Consider the following 7,772-nt stretch of genomic DNA (forward strand, 5'->3'; position numbering starts at 1 on the left):
AGGGTCTGGGCATGTAAAAGAGCTAAATGCCCTTTTAAGGGCAATGCCCATACAAATGCCCTTTTCAGGGCAATGGGGAGCTTAGGTTTTTTTATATAGTTATTTTATTTGGGGGAGGGTTGGTTGTGGGGGTGGTGGGTTTTACTGTTAGGGGGGTGTTTGTATTTTTTTTACAGGTAAAAGAGCTGATTTCTTTGGGGCAATGCCCCACAAAAGGCCCTTTTAAGGGCCATTGGTAGTTTATTGTAGGCTAGGGTTTTTTTATTTTAGGGGGGGCTTTTTTATTTTGATAGGGCTATTAGATTAGGTGTAATTCTTTTTTATTTTTAATAATTTGTTTTAATTTAATTTAAGATGGGGAAATTGTAATTTGAATATAAAGTTAGGGGGTCATTAGGTTTAGGGGTTAATAGTTTATTTTAGTATATTTTGTTGTGGGGGGCTTGCAATTTAGGGGTTAATAGGTTTATTATAGCGGCGGTGTGGGCGCACGGCAGATTAGGGGTTAATATTATTTAAATAGTGTTTGCGATGCGGGAGGGTGGCGGTTTAGGGGTTAATAGGTTTATTATAGTGGCAACGATGTCTGGGAGCGGCGAAATAGGGGTTAATACATTTTAATAGTGGCAGCGATGTCCGGAGCAGCAGATTAGGGGTTAATAAATGTATTATAGTGTTTGCGATGCGGGAGGGCCTCGGTTTATGGGTTAATAGGTAGTTTATGGGTGTTAGTGTACTTTTTAACATTTTAGTTATGAGTTTAAGGGTACAGCTTTGTAGCGTAAAACGTATAACTGCTGACTTTAGATGGCGGTACGGATCTTGTCAGTATAGGGTGTACCGCTCACTTTTTGGCCTCCCAGGCAAACTCGTAATACCGCCGCTATGTGTCACATTGAAAAGGACTTTTTTTAAAAGTGCGGTACTGACGTTGCGTGACAGGCTAAAAGGTGTGCGGTACACCTATACCGACAAGACTTGTAATAGCAGCGTTAGGGAAAAAGCAGTGTTATGGGCCATAACGCTGCTTTTTCAATCATAACGCCAAACTCGTAATCTATCTGATTGTTATTATTTTCAGACTCCTAACCAAGCTCCAGTGTCAGATGTATACATGCATTTACAGACTCCTGCTGGCTCATGTTTATGTCATCTGTCTTTTAATATTAAGTAAAGGGGGTGTCTGCCCTTTTTGTTTTCCCAGCCCCTTTCACTTGGTGTCCCAGTCTAACTGCATCAACAATGCTAAACTGGGAACTTCCAAGTACATTTTTAAAAGGTTTTATACTGTATTTTTAGATCAGTATCTGTGCATATTCTTCTTAGTTTCTATTACATGCAGTTATATTAAAATGTGTGTAGGATGTCCCTTTAAGGTGCCTTCATATAGAAATTGGCAGTAGCTTCATGGTCTTGCCAAGCCTTCATTTTTATGTTACTAAAGGTGTTAAGTGAGCCTCAGAAAGCACCACACTCAGGACACAAATTCACCTTTACAGGCTTGCAATAATCTTACTCTGAAATGGTTTCTCTCTTAAACCCATCCCACTACCTGGAAGATGAAAAAAATGGCAACCTTAATGCTGGCGTTATGTTCTTTCAGCATCATTAACCTTCAATAACTCCTACTCTTGTCAAAGTGAGGAATGGACAGATTTGTTGCCCTATGTACATTATCCTACTAAGAGATGTTTTACTGTCTTCACCTAAATGTCACCTTTAAAAAGAATGTCTGTAATATGTCATTGTTTCTAATGGGGAACACTTGGTGACAGCAAACCAGCCAGACAATATAATGCTGAGACAGGACCAGTGAGTAGGGCTAAGCTGGATATGGAAGCAATGTGTTAATAGGATGCATTTGCATGTATATTTATATGTTACAAGAATGTTACTGATTTGCCTGCCTGTCCCCCAGAACAAAATGAACCTTGCTGATTACTCAAGCTAATACACATATATTGCAAATAATGTTTTCCTCTTATGTTTTGATACAAAATTAATAATCCACCTTATGAGAGCGAATAACTCAAGATGCGAGGTAAGGGAAAAGAAGAGGAAAACACAAGTTCGCAGAGAAGTAGATAACAGTATTAAATCAAGCTTTTCTGAGGGAAAAAAAGTAGAACAAACATAAGATTTTTATATTTAAAAAAATGTATGCATATTGTAATACTGAAACATTTTATGCATTGATAAACATAGAACAGAACAGAAGAAATCCGCCAATTTGCAGTTAAAAGATCTACTTTATTGTAGTAAGTAAAACTTGATAAACATAGAAACATAAATACATTTCTAACACATACATATATATATATATTTACAGGGAACACACAGTTCCCATAGACCGCTATGTAAAGGCACTTTTCAGTGCTAGGTGGAGTTTAAAAAAAAAGTTTAAAAAAATAAATTAAACAATGCTGCATTAAAAAAAAGAAAAAGAAAAGAAAACGAACACTTAAGTTTGGGGGACATTTATAAAATTAACCAGAGATCTGATGTCTGTTTAATTTTATAAGCTTGTGGTAGCAATAAGCAGCCACTTATAATCGCTGGTTATTTATCGCACGCCCCCGCAAATGGGCGATAAATTAGCGCTCCACTTGTAATCTAGCCCTTAATGGGTTCCTCTGCATCCATATTTCATATTTAGAAATTGGGGGATTTAGAATGTGTGACATATGGGAAGCTTTTAGCAGTGGAATGATGATGGGTTATGGCTGTGAAGAGCACATATCTAAAGGGACAGTAAAGTCAAATATAAACTTAAAGGGCCATAATACACAAATGTTGAAACACTTGAAAGTGATGCTGTAAAAAGCTGACTAGAAAATATCACCTGAACATCTATATGTAAAAATTAAAGATATTTTACCTCAAAAGTTCTCAGTAGCCACATCTCATTGTAAAGGACTTCTAAGCAACAAATCAGTATGTCTGTCCCGGGACAACAGAAGGAGTGAGTTTTACGTGCACACTCATCTTATTTCCCTATTCAGTGTAAGGAAGTTTACAATGAAATCTCATGAGAGTTAAGGGAAATCTCATGAGATCACAGTAAAAGAGTTCATGACCTCAGCACTGTTGATGCTGATTGGCTTCTGTTCATTTCTTCATTTTATTTTATTTTATTTTACCTGCAGCTGTACAGCTGCTGAGTATAACTTTTTACACAGAACTTACTCTGCTTAGCTGCGGAGATTGTGAGGTAAAATATCTTCCTTTTTTTACATAGAGAGGCTCAGGTGATATTTTCCTGTCAGCTCTTTACAGTTATACTGCATCAGTTTCAAGTGATTTAGCATATGAGTATTATGTCCTAAATGGATTGGAAAGAGCATTACATTTTAAACAACTTTCTCTTTTACTTCTATTATTACGTTTGCTTCTCTTGTATATGTTGTTAAAAAGTAATCCTAAGTGTGCTCAGGAGAGTGCACATGTCTTTAGCCATCTGCAGCAGTGTTTGCAATAATGTTTATAGCAATGTTTCACATACAATAGTTACATACACTACTGCCATAGAATGCTTAAGACACATGCACGCTCCTGAGCTCCTATGAACCTGCCAAGCTTTACTCTTCAAAGTACAACAGTGAGACAGCGCTAAATAATAGCTAAAGATTAAAAGGTGGAGGACACAGTGCTAAAAAATATAGTAATATTTAATCAAAAAATAAAAATATATACAAACTAAAACACAATGCTAACAGTAAAAATATGTTCTGGGACGTCTCCCAGTATAAATATGTCAGATTAATCTTATAACATCATGCATAGGGACTAATAATATATTGCTTAAATAAAGTACTCTAATAAGGGAAACAAATATTGGAGCTAGTGTAGCTTATAGGAGAGTATGAGAACCAAAAAGTCACAAAAAGTTAATGGTTTATCTAATGTGACAAAGTATAATGCGAGATGCAAATGTTGGAGCTTATATAGCTCAAAGGAGAATATGAGAACCAAATATGTCACAAGAGTCAGTGGGTACACATTATGTTGTGTATCATAGCATAGGTGCAGTAATCCTGTGTATGTATATTCTTCGGTCCCTCGGCAGTATGAGCCGCATCTAGAGGGATCTTTGTGCCTGGGAAGAAAATGATTTACCTCAGTGTCCCAATGTGGTTGTTTTACAGACCTCTGTAGTGTCCAATGTTCAGTAGACACTAACAGCGTCTCGTGTCCTGCGGGTATCCGGAATAGTGATGGTCACATGACTTTCTTCCGCGTCATCAGAGGGCCGAGATTAGATCCTCCGCAATTAAACAACTGCTATATTTCGGTAATGTTGATCGCTAGTATCGATTTCTCCCAGAAAGTCCTGCTGGGGATGATGGAAATAGAGTAGATTTAAGAATATCCTTGATACTGATACCTCCCTCTATTTGGTCAGTGCACTAGACTCGACAGGGTAGGTTGCAAAAGTAGCTGTAGATACAAAGATGGGAGATAAAGTCTGTTTTTTTTAAACCAAATCTTCATTCTGCATAGATAGCCAATAATCTTGGAGTGGTTACAGTCCTGGTCAATGCATTTCATTGTGTTGGCCTTTATCAAGACATGTTTGTTGTGATCACTCCAGGCTTTAAAAAGGCCTACCTTTGTTCTAATTGGTTGGGTAATTAATGATCCTTTAAGGTGGATTTAGATAATCTTCACTTATTTAAAGGGACATAATACTCATATGCTAAATCACTTGAAACTGGTGCAGTATAACTGTAAAAAGCTGACAGGAAAATATCACCTGAGCATCTCTATGTAAAAAAGGAAGATATTTTACCTCACAATTTCATTAGCTCAGCAGAGTGAGTTCTGTGTAAAAAGTTATACTTCAGCTGCTCCCAGCTGCAGGTAAAAATAAAAAAAAATGAAGAAATGAACAGCAGCCAATCAGCATCAGCAGTGCTGAGGTCATGAACTCTTACTGTGATCTCATGAGATTTGACTTAACTCTCATGAGATTTCATAGTAAGCTTCCTTTACCTGATTGGTGAAATAATATGAGAGTTCACGAGGCTCATCTCCTAAGCTGTCCTAGGACAGACACACTAAAATGCTGCTTAGAAATCCTTTACAATGGGAGGTGGCTACTGAGGAACTTTTGAGGTAAAATATCTTTCTTTTTTACATAGAGATGTTCAGGTGATATTTTCTAGTCAGCTTTTTACAGCTATGCTGCATCACTTTCAAGTGTTTAAACATTTGGGTATTATGGCTCTTTAAAAATCTTCATTCTACATAGATAGCCAATAATCTTGGAGTGGTTACAGTCCTGGTCAAGGCATTTCACCCGTGTTGGCCTTTATCAAGACATGTTTGTTGTGATCAATCCAGGCTTTAAAAAGGCCTACCTTTGTTCTAATTGGTGGGCTAATTAATGATCATTTAAGGTGGATTTTGATAATCTTCACTTAAGGTGGAATTATAATGGATCATGTTACATCATCTGTGGGGAGCTGTCTATATCAGAAGAATTATTTTATCAAATTATAAAAAGAATTAATTTGATACAGGAAATGTATTTAAAATCATCTTGGATCTGGCATTCTAATTAAGCAAGAGCATTTGGCTAACATTTAACACACCTCCATGAATCAGAAGATAACAAAATAATTTGTCCAGGATCTACCTCTTAACAGGAGATCACATGGGGGCTTTATCAACAGATCAGAGAGAACTGTTGTTCCAACTCAAAAGAATGGAGTCCCATTGTCTAAGATTTTGTTTATGCTCTGGTGGATGGAATTACAAAAAAATGGAGTCTCACTCATATGTTAATGAGATGCCTGCTACTCTAAGTGACCAACTCAGACACTCCCTAACATAAACAAAGTACAACAATGTTTGTTAGAAAAAGAAATAACATTTTGAAATTAAAGGTTAGAATGGTGTATATAAGAATTGGTACATAAAATTGTGACAAATAATGTCCCACGTATCTAAATGTATAGATAAATTAAATGTGTAAGGAAGGACATGTCAAAATTACCAGTATTGCATTATGTGTGTCTAATGATCATATCTTTTTAAATGTACAAATAATGACTTCAAAAATCTGCATTATGTGTATATAAAATCAATTTTTTTTTAAAGGCATAAATAAGTCAACTAGGAAGGGAAACACATATGTATGTGTGTGTGTGTATGTATATATATATTTGTCTAATCTGGAAGGATCACGCATGAAATCCAAATTAATCATTGTTTTCAAAATACTGGAGAACTGCCCCTTCCAGTAATGCATAAAAAGATATTGATAAATATATTTGCATGCATGTAAGTAGATATGGATGTATGCATATATATGTATATATATATATATATATATATATATATATATATATATATATATATATATATATATATATATATATATATATATATATATGGTATATATATATATATATATATGTATATATGTATTATGTATATATATATATATATATATATATATTTTGTTATGTTTTTGTTCGCACCACTTCATCTGATTATTACACTAAATCATTTGAGTGGTCTGACTTGTAAGTTAATATCAGAACCACCCTGTGCACGGAGGGAAAGGGGATATTAAATGTAAATGCTCACAAGATACGACCTTTAAGACGAGAGCCGCAGAATTGGAAAAACGCTTACTCTTAAGGGGATACAGCAAAAGATCTATTCGCAAGGCTAAAACAAGAGCATTAAAAATTGCTAGATCTGAACTATTAAAAACAAAAATCAAAAAGGTGACAACAAAACCAGACTAGTATTAATGTATAACCAGCAAACACAGCAAATTGTGAATATAATTAATAACAACTGGCATATACTACAAGCAGACCCCCATTTAAAGGATTTAATAGGGGAAAGGGTTCAACTTAGCTATCGCAGAAACAGAAACCTAAAGGAAATGCTGAGCCCCAGCCATTTCGTACAAAAAAACATCAAGACTAGACCACCAGAAAGAGGTTCGTTTTTATGTGGAAACTGCTCCTCGTGCGGCAATATGACCAAAAAGAAATCCATCACTGATAGGTTTGGGAAACACCATCAAATTAAGAGTTATATCAATTGTAACTCCAGTGGAGTAATTTATGTCCTACACTGCAAATGCCCTAGATTGTATATTGGTATGACTACTAGAACTGTACATACCCGACTGATGGAACCTTTGCGAAATATTCGCAATGCCCCTAAAGATCTATCTAAAGACAAAAAAATCACGTCCGTAGCTTCGCATTTCTTCAAACACCACCAATCAAAAACCTCTTAATTAAAATGCTTTGGAATCCAGAAGATATCCTTGGGACTACGAGGAGGCGATCTTGAAACAGCGCTACTCAAGGCAGAAGCAAAGTGGATATATTTAATGGACAGCGTATATCCCAAAGGCATGAACGAACAGAACAATTATTCTATGTTCATATGAAGGAATAGAATATCACTGATATATAAAATAAGAAAAATTGTTGTAAACAAATACCACTGCATAAAGTTTATAAAATAAGATCTGGATTATAATTTAAGAATAGCTTGTTTAATACAAGTCATTAAATACAAAACAATTAAATATAAAGTTGTATGACTAAAACAAAATATCTATGCCTAAATCAATCAGAATTTAGTTCTTTCATTCCTACTTAAGTAAGTATCTCTCAAACTGCCACGACAGGAGAGATACCTTAATCAACCGTTGAAGGATGTTTTCATCACTCCCCTTATCACTACACGTTTGTACTAACACATATTATTATTTTTATCTTTACATCTTTTTATATTTC

The sequence above is a fragment of the Bombina bombina genome, chromosome 1 (genome assembly GCF_027579735.1).
Source record: "Bombina bombina isolate aBomBom1 chromosome 1, aBomBom1.pri, whole genome shotgun sequence".
In the NCBI taxonomy this organism is placed as follows: domain Eukaryota; kingdom Metazoa; phylum Chordata; class Amphibia; order Anura; family Bombinatoridae; genus Bombina; species Bombina bombina.